The sequence below is a fragment of the Chiloscyllium plagiosum genome, unplaced genomic scaffold (genome assembly GCF_037043375.1).
Source record: "Chiloscyllium plagiosum isolate Xiang-an unplaced genomic scaffold, Cpla_swu_hap1 HiC_scaffold_18, whole genome shotgun sequence".
Classification (NCBI taxonomy): Eukaryota; Metazoa; Chordata; class Chondrichthyes; order Orectolobiformes; family Hemiscylliidae; genus Chiloscyllium; species Chiloscyllium plagiosum.
In genome coordinates, this window is record NW_028270156.1 from 62,546,046 (window position 1) to 62,563,441 (window position 17,396).

The following is a 17,396-nucleotide window of genomic DNA, read 5'->3' on the forward strand; positions in this document are numbered from 1 at the left end:
CAACTCAAACACACAGAATGTGTCACTTTCTCCTGTTAATTGTTCCAATCCAAAGTGAATTGGTTGTGGTGATCTTAACCCAATTTCATTGTGCAGTGGATAAAATGGAATTTGTTACTGAGTGCTCTCCTCCAACCTGTGGCTGTATCTTTGAAGTGAAAGGAACCTGGAGAAGAGAGCTTGAAGAATAGAGAATCCTAACAAGCAGAACTATTGTCTCAGAGAACCATTGAACTGCATTCCCTGTTGTTTACCTGTGGTTACAATCTGTTTATTTATTTGTAATAGATAACAGTTCATGTTGAGTGCAGAAACCTGGTCCCAAGCGTTCTGTTAACCTGGATTGATCTGACCTGAAAACTGGGGGCTTTGCACACTTTGAGACTTTTTTTAAACTTGCGTGATTTGCTTTCCAGTGCTTTACCCTGTGGCATAACAGCAAGCTGATGCCCATTCTATTTGGCTTTGTACACTACCTGTCTTTATTGCTGTTGCTCTATTCCTCCTGAATTTGGCCCCAAACCGTTTTCATCCATTCTGTGCATCCAACCTGTCCGGTCACAATGATGCTCAGTCACAACAGTCCCTGCACATAGCCCTGTAGCCCACTGACTGTCTTACACTGAATTCTTTCTATGCCCGCAAATTAGAATTGGAAGCATATACACATTCACATTACAGTCCTGCTGAGTTCTGTTTCTGTGATTAGGATGGGAAGTCTTCATGCAAATTTATTTGTTTCAATGAGAACGCAATCTGGATGACATTTATCTAAAAGCATAGGATTCATGTGTAAATTTATAGGGATTATTTTTATTGACATGCTAATGACTTTGGGAGTACACAATTTCTGCACCAGCATTTCAATATTTGTGGAAATGGATCTCAGTAATATTGATTTAATGAAATAGTTCTGGAGAAATTCAAATGCTTTCCAAACTAATAATCCATTTAAAGGAAGATATCATTTCTTGTAAGGGCTGATGGGAAATTACGTAATTTCCATGAAAAACGTGCTTAATCTTGAGTGACATCTGTTGATGTTAAACTCTGAAAACATCAATCAGTCATTCACCTTGAGAGAAAGTCTAAGCAAACAGGAAACAGCAATAAAGCCAAGGTGTCAAGATCACTGAGAACACTTTTAAGAAAATGAGGACACAGTTTATAGAATCAGAGTTCATACAGCACAGAAAAGGACACTTCAGTTCAACGAGTCCACGCTGACCATGTTCCCAAACTAAACTAGTCCCACCTTCCTGCGCTTGGCCCATATCCCTGCAAACTTTTCTTATTCATGTACTTATTCAAATGGCTTTTAAACATTGTAACTGTACCCACACCCACCACTCCCTCTGGAAGTTTATTCCACACATGAACCACTTGCTGTGTCAAAACGTTGCCCCTCATGTCCTTGTTAAATCTTTCTCCTCTCACTTTAAATTTAAGTCCCCTAGTCTTCAAATCCCCTACATTAGGGAAAAGCCACCTGCCTTTCGCCTTATATACACCACTCAGATTTTTATAAACCTCTGTAAGATCACGCTCCTACGATCTAGTGAACAAAGTCCCAGCCTATCCAGCCTCTCCTTATGAGTCAAACTTATAAGTCAAACCCTTATAAGGCAACATCCTGGTAAATCTTTTCTGAACCCTCTCCAGCTTGATCATATCCTTCTTAAAACAGGGCAACCAGAACTTGGAGACAGTACTCCAGGACAGGCCTCACCAACATCCTCGGATAACCACAACATGTCGTACCAACCTGTTTACTCAAAGGTCAGACCAATGAAGGCAAGCGTGCCTGGTTCACCACTTTAGGGAAGGAAATGTGCTGTGCTGACCTGATCTGGACTAGATCCACATATGAATCTTAACTGCCCTTTGAAATGATCCATCAAGCCATGCAGTTTGCCAAATGGAGTGAAAACCTCCAAGGAATATGACTGGACAAATCAGAAAAACAAAACCAGGCACCAGATTTGTACTCTGGTTATACTAGCAGCAGTTCAATTATGCAACTATTCAAGTCCTTCTCAAAGATAATTAACATGGGCAATAAATGATGGCCCAACTCTCAGTAAGGAATAAACAAAAGATGTATATGACCACCTGACCCACTTCAATCCGTCTGAGGAGTGAATGAATTGGTGACTGAAATAAAATTGCTCATATCCTGGAAATTGCTCATATTAGGAGCTGAATGGGAATGTCTGGGCAGGAAGTTGAAGTGCTAGTTCTCTAAAGCTGGGAAGCATCAAGCTCACTGCAAGCAATGGAGAAACAGTGGGGCATCAAGGCTTTAGGAGCAATAGGAGAACCAAGGGAGTACTGGTTAGAGTAGTAGGAAAGGAAATTGGCGAAGGCCAAACATATTTTCTTCAAGGAGAGGTAATTTCACACGACATCTGCCTATAAACTGGGTGCATGATAACACTGAGCACTGAAAACTTGAATGGTTACCAACTCACACGTTGATGAGCAGTAACACTTCCCGAAAGCAGCACAAGCCTGTTGATCAAAACTCTTCTGAAACAAAAAATAAACTGATTTCTACCGCATATTAGCTAAAATTTAGAAATTTGGAATTTTGTATTGAGTCCAGAAGGGTGTAGAAAATCAGCTGCTGCTTCCCTCTCCCAACCAGAACTGGAAAAGTTTATCAATTTTGTTTCCAATTTCTATTCCAGCCTCTCTTTCACCTGTTTCCATCTCTGTTTCCATCTCCAGGGATAGGCTGGCTACCAATATCCGTTAGAAACCCAATGACTCCCAGACTTACCTTGACTATACATCCTCTCACCCTACTTCTTGTAAAGGCTTTATTCTATACTCCCAGTTCCTCCATCTCCATTGCATGAGTTCCCATGATGCCAACTTTGACAAGGGAGCTTCCAAACTGTTCACTTTCTTCCTCAATCGAGGATTGCACAGCACCATCGTTGACAGGGCCCTCAACTGGGTCTGACCCATCTCCCATACTCCAGCTCTCTCCTCCTGTCTTCCCTCCCACAATAGTGATAGGGTCCGCCTTGTCCTTACCTACCATCCCACCATCATCTACATCCAAATGATCGTTAGCTGCCAGTTCCGCCACCTCCAACTTATACACTCAATGGTAAGGTCCTAGCGAGTGTTGCTGAACAAAGAGACCTTGGAGTGCAGGATCATAGCTCCTTGAAAGTGGAGTCGCAGGTAGATAGGATAGTGAAGAAAGCGTTTGGTATGCTTTCTTTTATTGGCCAGACTATTGAGTACAGGAGTTGGGAGGTCATGTTGCAGCTGTACAGGACATTGGTTAGGCCACTGTTGGAATATTGTGTGCAATTCTGGTCTCCTTCCTATTGGAAAGATGTTGTGAAACTTGAAAGGGTTCAGAAAAGATTTACAAGGATGTTGCCAGGGTTGGAGGATTTGAGCTATAGGGAGAGGCTGAACAGGCTGGGGCTGTTTTTCCTGGAGCTTCGGAGGATCAGAGGTGACCTTATAGTGGTTTTAAAAATTATGAGGGGCATGGATAGGGTAAATAGGCAAAGTCTTTTCCCTGGGGTGGGGGAGTCCAGAACTAGAGGGCATAGGTCTAGGGTGAGAGGGGAAAGATATAAAAGAGACCTAACGGGCAACGTTTTCACGCAGAGGGTGGTGCGTGTATGGAATGAGCTGCCAGAGCTGCAACATTTAAGAGGCATTTGGATGGGTATATAAATAGGAAGGGTTTGGAGGGATATAGGCCGGGTGCTGGCAGGTGGGAGTAGATTGGGTTGGAATATCTGGTCGGCATGGATGGGTTGGACTGAAGGGTCTGTTTCCATGCTGTAGATCTCTATGACTCTAAGATGCCATGACCAGACCTATATTCCCCTCCTGTCCCTTGTATGTCTTCCGCAGGGACCATTCCCTCTGGGGCATCCTGCACCACTCCCACCACCAATCCGCGCTGCCCCCGCCCCTCCGGCTCCCTGAAGCTGCAGGTGTAATATTGCCCGTTTACTTCCTCCCTTTTCAGTATCCAAGGGCCCAAACATACTTCCAGGTGAAGTAGCACTTTACCTGACATCACACAATCTAGTCCACTGTGTTCGCTGCTTACAATGTGGTCTCCTCTACATTGGGGAAACGAAATGTCGACTGTGTGAGTACTTCACAGGACACCTACGTCCTATCCGTAAAAAAAAAGACCCTGAGCTTCCTGTTGCCTACCACTTTAACACCCCACCCTGTTCCCTGGCCAACATCTTTATCTGAGGCTTGCTACAGTGCTACAGTGCTCCAGTGAAGCTCAGCGCAGGCTGAAAGAACAGCACCTCATTTTCCATTTGAGGATCCTGCAGTCCTCTGGTCTCAATCTTAAGTTCAAACTTTAGGGCTTGAGCTCTCCCATGTCCTTACCCCAACCCTCACACCCCAGGCCTTATTATCACATGGTCTGCTATTACAAATAACCCATTGTTAGCCACCAACAGTTCCCATTAACAGCTATTCAACTTCCTAGCTGGATTGTTATCACTCCTTTGTCTGTCTAACTGTTGTTCCCTCTCTTTGGGCTCTAAAACCTACCTATTATTTACTCCTTACCCCCTCCTTCCACCTAATCTTCTGCATATAAACTGACATTTTCCTCGCTACCATCAGTTCTGAGGAAGGATCACGTGACCTGAAACATTAACATTGATTTCTCTCCAGTTGCTGCCAGATCTATTGAGTTTTTCCAGCAATTGCAGTTTTTGTTTGTGTAAGGAATTAGTAATGGTAAGCCAGTGACAAGTAAAGCTGATTATGGGGACCTACTAATGGGCTGTGCTGAAAGCAAACATTGCCATGACAGGGCCTGGGGTGTGGGGGTGGGGAAAGCACATGGATGAAGCTGTTCAGGCCCAAAAAGTATTGAACTGTATATTGACTCCGGAAGACTGCAGCGTCCCCGGAATGGAAAACGTGTTGCTGTTCTTCCAGTCTCACTAAAGCACTGCAGCATGCCCCAGACAATGATGTTGGCCAGGGAATATGGTGGTGTGTTGAAGTGACAGGGCGTTTTTGTGGACAGACATCAGTGTTCTGCAAAGAGGTTGTCCAGTCTATGTTTTGGCTCCACAGTGTGGTTGAGACCACATTGTGATCAGCGGATATAGCCAGCTAAATGGAGTGAGGTGCAGGTAAATTGCTGCATCGCCTGGAAAGTGTGCCTGGGGCCTTGGATAGTAAGGAGGGAGGACATAAATAGGATGTATTGCACCTTCTGCCATTGCATGGGAAGGTGTCATGGGGATGTGGGGAGGTATTGGGAATAGAGGAGTGGACCAGGGTGTACTGGTGGGTATAGTCCCTCTGAACGCTGTTGGTGGGCATCCCGCTGCAAGTGGCAGAAATGGTAACTAATCATCCTCTGGATGTTGGTACTTGTGGCGTGATAAGTGAGGGCCAGGGAATACTATCACTGCTGTAGGAGGGATAGGAAGGGGTGATGGCCGAAGTGCGGGAGATGGGTCAGATATGATTGGGGTCCCTGTCAACCACAGTGGGGGTGGGGGGGGAATCCTCAGTTGAGGAGAAACATGTTCTGAGGCCCCCTCTGCAGAAGATAGATGCAACAGAACAGGTGTGAAGGAGATGGAGAAACTGGAAGACTGGGATGGAGTCCGTAAAGGAATCAGGGTGTCAGTATATATAGTCCAGGTAACCATGGGAGTCTGTAGGTTTGCAATGGATATTGGTGGCCAACCTATGGAATGGAATGGGAGATGTGGAGGAGGGGAAGGGAGGAGTGAGAGATGGACTAGGTGAAAGTGAGAGCAGGGTGGAAATTGGAAGTGAAATTGATAAATCTTTTCAATTCTGAGTAAGAGAGGGAAGCAGCACCGATGATGTCATTGATATACCAGAGAAAGAGCTGTGAGGAGTGGCCCTGTATAGAAGTGGAACAAGGAATGTTCCACGTACCTGGCAAAGACAAGGCATAACTGGGGCCCACGTGGGTACCCATGGCCACACTTGATCTGACGAAAGTTAAAGGAGAAGCTGTTCTCAATGGGGAAATGAAACACAGACTGGGTGACTGCTTTGATGAACACATATGATCTGCCCACAAAAATGACCCTGAGTTTGCAGCTGCCTGCCACACCAACACACCACCATGCTCCCTGGCCAACATCTCCGTCTCAGGCTTGCTGCAGTGCACCAGTGAAGATCAGCGTAAGCTGGAAGAACAGCATCACATTTTCCGCTTGGGTATCCTGCAACTTTCTGAGCTCAATATTGAGTGCAATAACTTTAGAACCCGAACAGCTTCATCCATGTGCTTTCCCCATCCCACACCCCAGGCCCTGTCATGGCATAGTTTGCTTTCAGCATTCCCAACTGCTCCCCGTCCCCATTTTCAACTCTTCTTTCTCCCTGGCTTACCATTATCAGTCCCTTTGACTGCCTGACTGCGGTTCTCTCCTTCAGGGCTCTGTCTGCACCTATCACTTATTCCTTTATCAGTCTCCACCCCTTTCCTCAGCATCTTTTCATAGCTGCTATCAATTCTGAAGAAGGGCCACTGGACCTGAAACGTTAACTCTGCTTTGTCTCCAAGGATGCTGCCGGACTTGCTGAGTTTGTCCAGAAATTTCTGCTTTTCCTTCTGATTTTCAATATCTGCAGTTCTTTGTCTTTTATCATAAAGAAAATCAGTCTAACTGTTGCAGCAGTGCATATTGCATTATTCATGTCAATAAGGCAACAGCGAGAAATGAAACTGCAAACCTTTAGATAACATCAATACAACAGCGGTAGCTATAATTCTTGGGTACAGCAGCTGCTCCCAGGCACCAATAATGAAGTGAGGAATGCTACATGCCCTTTGTTGGTCTGACTGACAGCTGACATTAAAAGAAAGTTATTTTTCAAAAGAAAAGAAATTATATCAAGAGACAAGAGATGGCAGCTGGCACACTAGAAAGGCCAGTTTGCTCGGTCCTAGTTTTGAAATGCCGTAGGTAGAGGAACAACTGATGAATACATCGCCTATTGAGAAATTAACTTTTGTTTCATCGAAGAATGTTAACCGCTGGCAGGGGAATTCAATTCTGTTTGAGGAGAAACACAAGAGTGAAGAAATTATCAACACCCAAACTGATTCTAGTGGATCAGAACAAAGGTCATTCAAACTTGCATGAATGGAAGAATATTGTGCAAGTTCTGCAAATGCGTCAACATTAAGGCTCTCCGTGAGCAGGTCAGATTGTGTCGGACAGAGAGACCTGTGTCATTGGCAATACGCAAAGGTAATGAACTGTCAATCTAGTAAGCAGATTGGAATGAACTCTCGACTGGGGCACATGGTCTCCGAGCTGTGCAAGCACAGATCAGACAGCCAATGGCTCCATTGTTAGTGATGACTCGAACAGCATGGTGCTCAAAGAAGGTGTCTCAGTGGAGAGACTAATGAATCTGCACACAGAGTTCAGCCGATTGCAACAAAATCTCTGCTGGCACTGCATCCCCTTCACTGAAACAATTCCTGATGAAGGACTCCTGCCCGAAATGTCGTTTTACTGGCTCCTTGGAAGCTGCCTGATCTGCTGTGCATTTCCAACACCACTCTAATCTTGACTCTAATCTCCAGCATCTGCAGTCCTCACATTTGTCTCGAAATTGATACTTACAGAGGAAGGGTGATCTAATTGACTTGCTTGCTTACATAATGGACATGACACCTGCCATATACGTAAAGGAGGTTATGGAGTCTGCTCTTGTAGGCGAAGGCAAAGCTGTCTAGTGTTCTTAGGAGAGCAAGTGGCAACATGGAGATGATTGGCATCAGCAGGCATGTGAATCCTATCGAATAAAATCAAAACCTGGGCTCAGTGCCATATGGCTGCTTCATTAGGACAAGACAGGATAGGCCGATGAGTTGTAGGTAATATCTTTAAAAATACTGAGCTCTTGGTCATCTGACCTAATTTCCCTTACATGGCTCAGTGTTATACTTCATTTTATATAGTTCCTAGAAAGGGTCTTGGCATGCTTTGTTACATTGAAGACCCTATACAACCATAAACCGATCAAGTCTCAGTTCACAAAGAGGATTATTGAACCATTCATTCATGAAAGTTCCCACTGGGCTTATAATGGGCACATTCATGTGGATGTTTTGGATGCTGAACTATTCACATCCTTACACTGAGTTCAGCTGGGAATGTTGGTGGTGGGAATGGAGTGGTGATTTTTGATGGGTGTCGTCTCTCTTCCTCTTCTCTCAGTGGAGTCCATGCTCCCTAATGTTTGATGATGCAATAATCCAGGATTCTGGATGGACTAAATGATGGGAACCACATTGTACGGCATTGCATAGATATTAAAGCACAGAAAATACCATTCTGTTTGGCTGGTCCGTGCCAGTGGTTAGACTCCAAACAAGCCTCCCATTCTCTTTAAGTGAGTCCTATATACTAATCTAAGTTAACAAAGAACAGTAGAGCACAGGAACAGGCCCTTCGGCCCCATCAAGACTGTACTGACACATGATGCCTTTCTAAACTAAAACATCTTTTGCCTCTGATTAGTCTGAATCCCTCTATTCGCTGCCTGTTCATATATCTACCAAGATGCCTCCACCACCTCCTCTAGCAGCACATTCCAGTCACTTCCCACCCTCTATGTCAAAAAACCTGCCTCTCACATCTCCTTTAAACTTTTCTCCTTTTACTTGTCCCATAGTAATTGACATTTCTACTCTGGGAAATCCATTCTATCTACGTCTCTCATAATTCTGTAAACTTCTATCAGGTTACCCCGTACCCTTTGATATTCAAGTGAAAACAAAGCAAGTTTGTCCAGTCTCTCCTCATGGGCTTTACCCTCCAAACCAGGCAATATCCTGTTTCTATACCCTCTCCAAATGTGGCCTAACTGAAGTTGACTACAGCTGCAGCATGACTTACAAATGTTTAAACTCCCTGCTCCAGCTGATGAAGGCAAGCATGCTGTATGCCCTTTCTACCACTTTATCCACCTGTGTTGCCATTTTCAGGGAACTGTGGACCTGTCCATGGCAATCCCTCTCTGTTAGAACTGCTAATAGTTCAGCCATTGTCTGTATACCTCCCTCCTGTATTAGATCTTCCAAAATGCATCACCTCACATTTGTCTGGATTAAACTCTGTCGTCATTTCTCAGCCCAAGTCTCGAGACTTTCTATAACCTCTGGCAAACCTTCACTCAGTCCGTAGCTGCCCCAACCTTGTGTGTCATTCGCAAACTTACTAATCAGACCACTTGCATTCTCCTCCAAATCAATTATATATATTCCAAACCACAGGGGTCCCAGCACTGATCGTAGATCTGCAGTCAGAAAACACCCTTCCACTGTTACTTTGTTTTCTATGACCAATCGAGTGCTGCATCCATCCAAACAACTCATTGCGGATCCCATGTGACTTCAACTTCTGAATCAGCCTGCCATGAAGTCAAAGCCTGTCAAAGGCCTTTTTAAAATCCATAAAGACAACATCTACCACCCTGTCCTCATCAATTAGTTTTGTCACTTCCTCAAAAAACTTAAGGTTTGTGAGACATGACCGTCCCTACACAACGCTGGGCTGCCTATCGCTATATTTTTCTAATTGTGAGTAAATCTTATCCCTAAGAATCTTCTCCAATAATTTACCTACCACTGACATAAGGCTCACTGGCCTGTCATTTCTCAGGGTACCACTGTTGTCCTTTTTAAACAAAGGAACAACACAGGCTGCTCTCCAGTCCTCTCGGACTGCTTCTGTGACTAAAGAGAATTTAAAGATTTTGTACAAGGCCCCAGCAATTTCTTCGCTTGCTTCCCTCAGCATTCTGGGATAGATCTCATCAGGTCCTGAGGATTTGTCTACCTTAATGCTTTTCAAAACACCCAACACCACCTCCTTTCTTACATTGACATGCCCCAGAACATCAACATATCCCTGTTTGGACTCACCATTCATCATCTCCTTCTCCTTTGTGAACGCAATGCAAAGAATCTGTTAAGGATCCCTTCCACTTCTCTGGCTCTATGTATTAATTTCTTCCTTTATCCTTGAGTGGACCTACCCTTTCACCAGCCACCCTCTTGCTCCTTCTGTATAAAATGCTTTCGGATTTTCCTTAACCCGGTTTACCAAAGACATTTCATGGCTTCTTTAAACCCTCCTAATTCCTTGTAAGAGTTATTTCCTGGTATCTTTGTATTAGTTGTGGCCTCTGTCTGTCTTCAGTTTCCTAAACCTTGCTTCCTTTATCTTTTTGTCTAAGATCTCAAATTCTCATCTTCTGAGATTCCTGAATCTTGACATCCTTATCTTTTATTTTCACAGGAACATGCTGGTACTGAACTCCAATCAACTGACCTTTAAAAGATAGGCCAGATGTGGATTTACCCTCAAACAGTTGCCCCCAATCTACATTCTCCAATTCCTGTCTAATATTGTGGCAGGTAGCCTTCTCCCAATTTAGTGATTAACATTATAGATTAAAATTTGTCTTCTAAGTAATTATGCATGAAGGTGATTCAACCAAAAGTGGAATATCACACGGTTAAATCTGTACTTTGTGAATATTTGATTGAGTCTGTCTGAGAGTGTGAGGCCAGGAAGGTGATGGCCTAGTGGTATTATCACTGCACTATTAATTCAGAAACCAAGGTAATGGTCTGGGGACACAGGTTCAAATCCCATCATGGTAGATGGAAACTGAAGAAGGGCTCATACGCGAAACGTCAATTCTCCTGCTCCTTGGATGCTGCCTGACCTGCTGTGTTTTTTCCAGATGGAAACTGAATCAAATAAAAATCTGGAATTAAGAGATTGATGATGACTGTGAAATAATTGTCAGGAACAACAAACTCACTCATGTCCTTTAGGGAAGTATATATGCCATCCTTATGGCGTACATGTGACTCCAGACCCAACCAACATTTTTGACACTTAGCCAGCCTCTGTGCCATCAGGGATTGACAATAAATGACTGGCAAGCCAGTGATGCCCTCATCGCTTGAATTATTTTTTTAAAAAGTAGAGACTTTGAGCAACTTTTTAGGGCCTTGAAAACAGATAAAAGGGATAGGCAGTGTTCAGAGGCATTACAATGATCAGATAGGTAATTAAATGTCTTCGAATGAAGTTAAAAGTTGACTGAATTGCTCAGATTAGCTGGTCCACTTAATGTGCTATACATGACCCTGTTGGATTTGAATTCAGTAGTAATCAGGAATGATTTGTATCCTTCGTCTAATGATGGTCTGTACTAATGTTAAACTGGGACAGATTGTGGAAGTGATGGGGACTGTAGTGGAACTAATTTTACCCATGAATTAAATCAGAATGTTTAAAGTTGAAACATTTTAAACTAATATGCCTCCATTCTCGGTTAATTAGCATTCACACTGACTCTGGCTGCATTAAAATCAAAGCACACAAGATTCATAGAGCACCATAAAGCCCATTATTTTTTAACCTCTCCACATAATTAATTTTTAATACAAGATATAAATGGAGTTCATTATAAAGAACTATGGGAACTGACCTATACCCAAACAATAGTAATAATTCACAGATAACCGAGGTGTCAGGTCAAGCCACTCTCAAGACAAAATACAGTTTATTGATCTTCACAATACGGAGGCTATTAATTCCCCTACAATTGTAATCTATAATGTTAAATTATTTTCCTCATTTCATACTCCCATGTATTAGGCATTGTGGCACTCAACAGGGATTGCATATTTCAGGAATTTAAAAGGAAACACTGCACACAGAAATGTAAATGGAACGTCAGTTAAACAGCAAAATATTGGAACTATGTAATCTCTGCTCTGTGTCCATCAGATTTCTACGAAACACACTCTGTTGTAAAGATCTTCACAGATAAATCACTAATTCCAGCATTTTGCTGTTTAACTGAAGTTCCGTTTACATTTTTGTGTGCAGTGTTTCCTGTTAGATTCCAGAAATGTGACATTCCTTAAGAAACATAAGAAATAATCACAAAAGACTCTCCAATCCCTCAAGCCTGCTCCAGTATGTAATAAGATTGGACCTCAATCAGAAATCCATGGATTCCCAACATTCCCTCAGTTCTCTGAAAGTTCAAAAGTCTTAACCTTGGAAAGATTCAATGAGTGAGCACAGAATTTCAAAGATTCACAAGCCTTGAAATGAAGACATTTCATCCCATCTGATTCTGAAGTGGCTGGTCCCTGATAATCGTTCCTTCCAGACTCTTGAAACCAGAGGAAACAGCTTCCCAGCATTTATCCTGTCAAGGCCTCACAGACTCTGACATATTTCAATGAAATCCTTTTTATTTTTGTCATACCAGGGTCTCATGAAGAACAAGCCTGGAAATCACTCTTGTTAGCCTTTGCTGCATACTTCCTTGAAGGAACGTCCATTCTCCCGTAGGTACAGATACTAGGTGTTCCAATAACACCACACACAATTGCAGCAATAGGTTCTTACTCCAGTGTCCACACCATAAACTTTTACGTAGCACACACTTTCCTTTGGCAGCAATCCTTGTGGTGCAATGGTAGGGTCCCTACCTCTCAGCTGGAAGATCCAGGTTCAAGGCCCATCTGCCTGTAGATGTCGGAATATGCCCGAGCTGGTTGATTAAATGACAATTTGCTTTCTCAATTCTTTAACCTACCTACATGTTGAATTTCTCATGGAATGATTATCCCCAACAGCATTTAATGATGCCTCATCATCTATAAATTAAAAACGCTTTGTTATTCTTCCTAACAAAGTGAATTATTTCCCATTTCCCCACTTAATATTCTACCTAATGCCACTGTGCTGGCATTTGGCGTGGCGCAGTGGCTCAGCGGTTAGCTGTCTCACAGTGCCAGAGACCTGGCTTCAATTCCAGCCTCGGGCGACTGTCTGTGCAGAGTTTGCATATTCTTCCCGTGTCTGCGTGGGTTGCTTCTGGCTGCTCTGATTCTCCCCCACAGTCCAAAGATGTGCAGGTGAGGTGGATTGGCCGTGCTAAATTGCCCATTGTGTTCAGGAATGTTATCCATGGGAAATTCAGGGTTACAGGGTGGGGGTAGGTCTGTGTGGGGTGTACTTCAGAGGGTCGGTGTAGATTCAATGGGCTGAACGGTCTGCTTCCGCACTGTAGGTATTTTATGATGCTCCTGTTCTACCAAAATCTCTCTGCAATTCTTTGATCTGAATTTTTACCACTTGCCCACTACCTCCAATTACTCCCTCCTCTCGTACCTTCTGCCCCCTACCATGATCGGCTGTCACTTTCCACACTTCACCCTCCTCAAGGCCCTCATCTCTTTGCAGAGTGAAGTGACAGAGACTGCAGCAGATCATGGAGACCTCCCACAGGAGGGAGATGCAGGGCAGCCCTTAATTGGTGCAGCCACCAGAGACGTTACTCTGACCTGTGATGCCATGTCAGTTGTGAAACAGATGTGTCTGTCGAACGCCTCAGTGAAGAGGCTGTCAAGGTGTGTCATGCATCCATCGCCACCCTCTTAGGACCCCTGGAAGTTGAAGGCCTCACTTGCCTCTGGATGGAAGACCCTCAGCATGTCAAGGCCATCCAGACCCAGACACCTCTTGGGGACACCTGACCAAATCTCCAGGACCAACGGGGTCCTCTGCCAAGCGAGCTCCTCTCACCCCCCAGCTACAGAACCAGGGACTACAGAGGAACCTCACTTATCCGAATGTCAATTATCCAAATTTCGGGTTATCCGAAGAAGATCTCAAGGTCCCGATAGAAACATTACATCAAAGAGGTGTTACCAACACTGATCGTGACGTTTTGTTTACAATTCGGCTTACTGCAGTGCTGCAAGGAACAGTCCTGGACATCGATGGGAGTCCAGGCACCGTCTCCAAATGACTGACCTCCCGCTCTCTCTCTCTCTCCCCACACTTTCTCTGGAGTTCTACACAGAGATGTACCCTAACCCTCTTCCTTCCCCAGATAATCTCTCCAACATTGTCCTGTACAGTGCAAAAGTGGAACCTGTCAAAAAGTTGTGTGTGTGTGTGTGTGTGTGCGCGGGTGTGTGTGTGTGCGCGCGTGTCTGTCTGTGTATGTGTACACGCACACATGTGCGCTATTTTGAGACTCACCCCTCAGAGGAAGTAGCAGTCTTGCTGTTGGTGCCCAGTCTGGCTGCCATCTCCATTCCGGGGGCGGGGGTGTGTGGGCAGAGCAAGGAAAAAGGAGACTTCAGAGAACTCCGAGGCCCAGACATTGAATCAGTTATCCGAATAATCAATTATCTGAATGCAACACTGCCTGCCCATCTTGTTTGGATAATCAAGGTTCCTCTGTACATTGAGACAGCATGGGAGGGAGGGAACGAAGAAAGCTATTGAGGGCATTTTGGGGATACAGTGACAATGAACTATAAATGATTTCTCACGTTCGTATAAACATTATTATTTTGCCCCAGTAACTGTTTGTTCGAGTCTCTCTGTAACCCTGAATGTAAATATGCCAGCACAATGCCACGGGATTGATGTCTGTGTTGAGATGCTGGTTAGTACGTTTGCAAATAACACCAAAATTGGAAGTGTGGTGGACAGAGAAGAAGGTTTCCTCAGAGTACAACAGTTGGACCAAGGAGCTTAATTTAGATAAGCTGCATTTTAGAAAGGCAAATCAACGCAGGACTTATACACTTAATGGTACCTGGGGAGTGTTGCCCAACAAAGAGACCTTGGTGTGTAGGTTCATAGTTCCTTGAAAGTGGAGTCCAGATTGACAGAGTATTGGTATGTTTGGTACGCTTGGCTTTATTGGACAGTGAATTGAGTAAAGGAGCTGGGAGGTCATGTTGTAGCTGTACAGGACATTGGTTGGCCACCAGGAGAAAGTGAGGACTGCAGATGCTGGAGATCAGAGTCGAGAGTGTGGTGCTGGGAAAGCACATGCCCAAAATGTTGATTCTCCTGCTCCACGGACGCTGCCTGACCTGCTGTGCTTTTCCAGCACCACAATCTCGACATTGGTTAGGCCTCTAGCAGAATACTGTGTTCAATTCTGCTCTTCCTGCTATAGGAAGGATGTTGTGAAACTTGAAAGGGTTTAGAGAAGATTTACAAGGATGTTGCCAGGGTTGGAGGATTTGAGCTATAGGGAGAGGCTAAATAGGCTGGGGCTGTTTTCCCTGGAATATTGGAGGCTGAGGGGGTGATCTTATAGAGGTTTACAAAATCACGGGGGGCATGGATAGGGTAAATAGACAAGATCTTTTGCCTGGGTTAGGGGAGTCCAAAACTAGACGGTATAGGTTTAAGATGAGGGGTCACTTATTCATGCAGAGGGTGGTGCATGTGTGGAATGAGCTGCTAGAGGAGGTGGTGGAAGCTGATACAATTACAACATTTAAAAGGCATCTGAAAGGGTATATGAATAGGGAGAATTTAGAGGGATATGGGCCAAGTGCTGGCAAATGGGACTAGATTAGGTTAGGATATCTGGTTGGCAAGGACATGTTGAACTGAAGGGTTTGTTTCCGTACTTTATAGCTCTGTGACTCTGACTCTATGATTCAATGCTGCTATAGCTTCTGGAAGGATGAGGACCAAGGCAATGTGTCTGACTAACACATCACCCGTCATCCCTTTACTTCCCTGGCTTTTCTATGCAAGAGTGCTGGTGTGAATGAATGGGTACTGATATCCAGAGCAGGGAGGTGTACAGCACACAGTGAGTCAATGTATTAACATCACCAGGGATTAGGGATCTGCAGGTCCATGTCCTGTGTAGTTCCCTGGTCTGTGTGGAATGTTGTTTCCTCTTAACAGGCCTCACACTGTGGGTTCTGCAGTCCCATCCTTCACAGGTGAACACTTACCCCACCCACTCTGGGTGTGGACACAGCCATTTTCTTTCCCATTGCATACTCTGACCTATCTGGACGATGGAAGGCAGCAGTGAGCACTGTTCTGGCAGTGAATTCCAGCCTCCACCAGTGTGTGTTAATAAGGCCCTGAACATCCACATTCCCTGTCCTGACTAATTTTCCCGTCAACCTGATTCCCTGCTCATTTCCCTGTCTTCCCAATCCTGGCATATGAGGTAACCCTTTCAAATGTGGTCATACCCTCAATTAAAGCCACAGTGTTCCTGGCTGTGGATCCTGCCTGTGCTTTACCATATGGCCATTTACAAATACTGCCACTTCACTCACAACACAGTGAGTCCCCTCAGGATCTTATGCTACAAGTAAGTCATCTCAGATGCTTCAAGACTCCAGCGGATACAGTCCTAGCCTGGTCTTGCCTTTCCTAGTAAGGCAATCTGCTCATTCCAGGTATTAGGAGGAAGTAAGGACTGCAGATGCTGGAGCATGTGGCGTTGGAAAAGCACAGCAGGTCAGGCAACATCCGAGGAGCAGCAGAATCAATGTTTTGGGCAAGGGCTTATGCCCGAAATATCGATTCTCTTATTCCAGGTATTAGTCAAGTAAAATTTTGTCTGAACGATTTCTAACATCCTTCCATAGGTACAGTGACTAGCACTGTACACAGTGTTCCAGATCCAGTCTCACCAATGCCCTGTAGAACTGGCATATAATCTCCCTACACTTGTATTCAATTAAATAGATTATTTAACTGCTAAACAGCAACTGTTCCAATACAGTAATATCCACATAAACACGCCCTTGACAAAGGCAAATTCACCAAATAGATCATCACACTCTGTGTTATAGATTCCTCATTCACATGAAACTAAATACCGCAGAATCCTGCTGTCATAACTGTGTGCTTCACATTCAGTCTGCTTATTTGTTATTTAGTAGAAGATATCACCTTGCACAGGGATTGCTGTAACGAAAGTTTGCCCGATGATTACTGCAAGTATAATCCGCCTCTGAATAGCTTGATTTAGCAGACTGTAGGTTGCATGGAAAAATATGGCGCCCATTTTGATGGTCTCATGCGATACATGCTTGCAAATTGTACAGGAAGCACTCTATTATTGGGCACTTTGTCAAACAAACTGCCTGAAAACAGCGATCATGCTGAGAAACAAATCGCTTGTTAAACTGTCAATCCTGATCTAAAGGTGACATTTTACATTCAAAATAGGCACAGCCAAATCATACAGTTGAAATGAAAAGCTTCAGACAGAGGCCCTACAGTTGTATTACAAGAAACACTATGTGTCACTGCAAATAAAATCTTCCCAATGCCATTTAATAGATGAAATCAGTCTTAGTGGTTTAAGACCACAGCAAAACTCATTATGCTTGAAACTGTGATGGCGTTAACCATCAGACAAAAATCAGAGAATTTCCTGAATTTTGAAAAAGTATACAGAAAAAAAATTATTCAACAGTCACAAAACAGGAGCTGATCATTACATCATCTGTGTTGTGTTGGTCGATTTTTAACATTTAC

General features: G+C 44.0%; 1 protein-coding gene and 1 long non-coding RNA gene across 4 annotated transcripts in view; one reads left to right on the forward strand and one right to left on the reverse strand.

The window, feature by feature from the left end:
* The window catches only part of LOC148146992 (uncharacterized), a 44,012-nt gene extending 33,272 nt beyond the window's left edge, over positions 1-10,740 (forward strand). Inside the window, exon 3 of the long non-coding RNA XR_015760207.1 lies at positions 10,329-10,740. This is a non-coding gene — a long non-coding RNA (uncharacterized LOC148146992). The remainder of the gene's footprint in view (positions 1-10,328) is intronic.
* The window catches only part of LOC122557945 (N-acetyl-beta-glucosaminyl-glycoprotein 4-beta-N-acetylgalactosaminyltransferase 1-like), a 727,525-nt gene that overhangs the window by 211,629 nt on the left and 498,500 nt on the right, over positions 1-17,396 (reverse strand). The gene's annotated exons all lie outside the window — the stretch shown is intronic.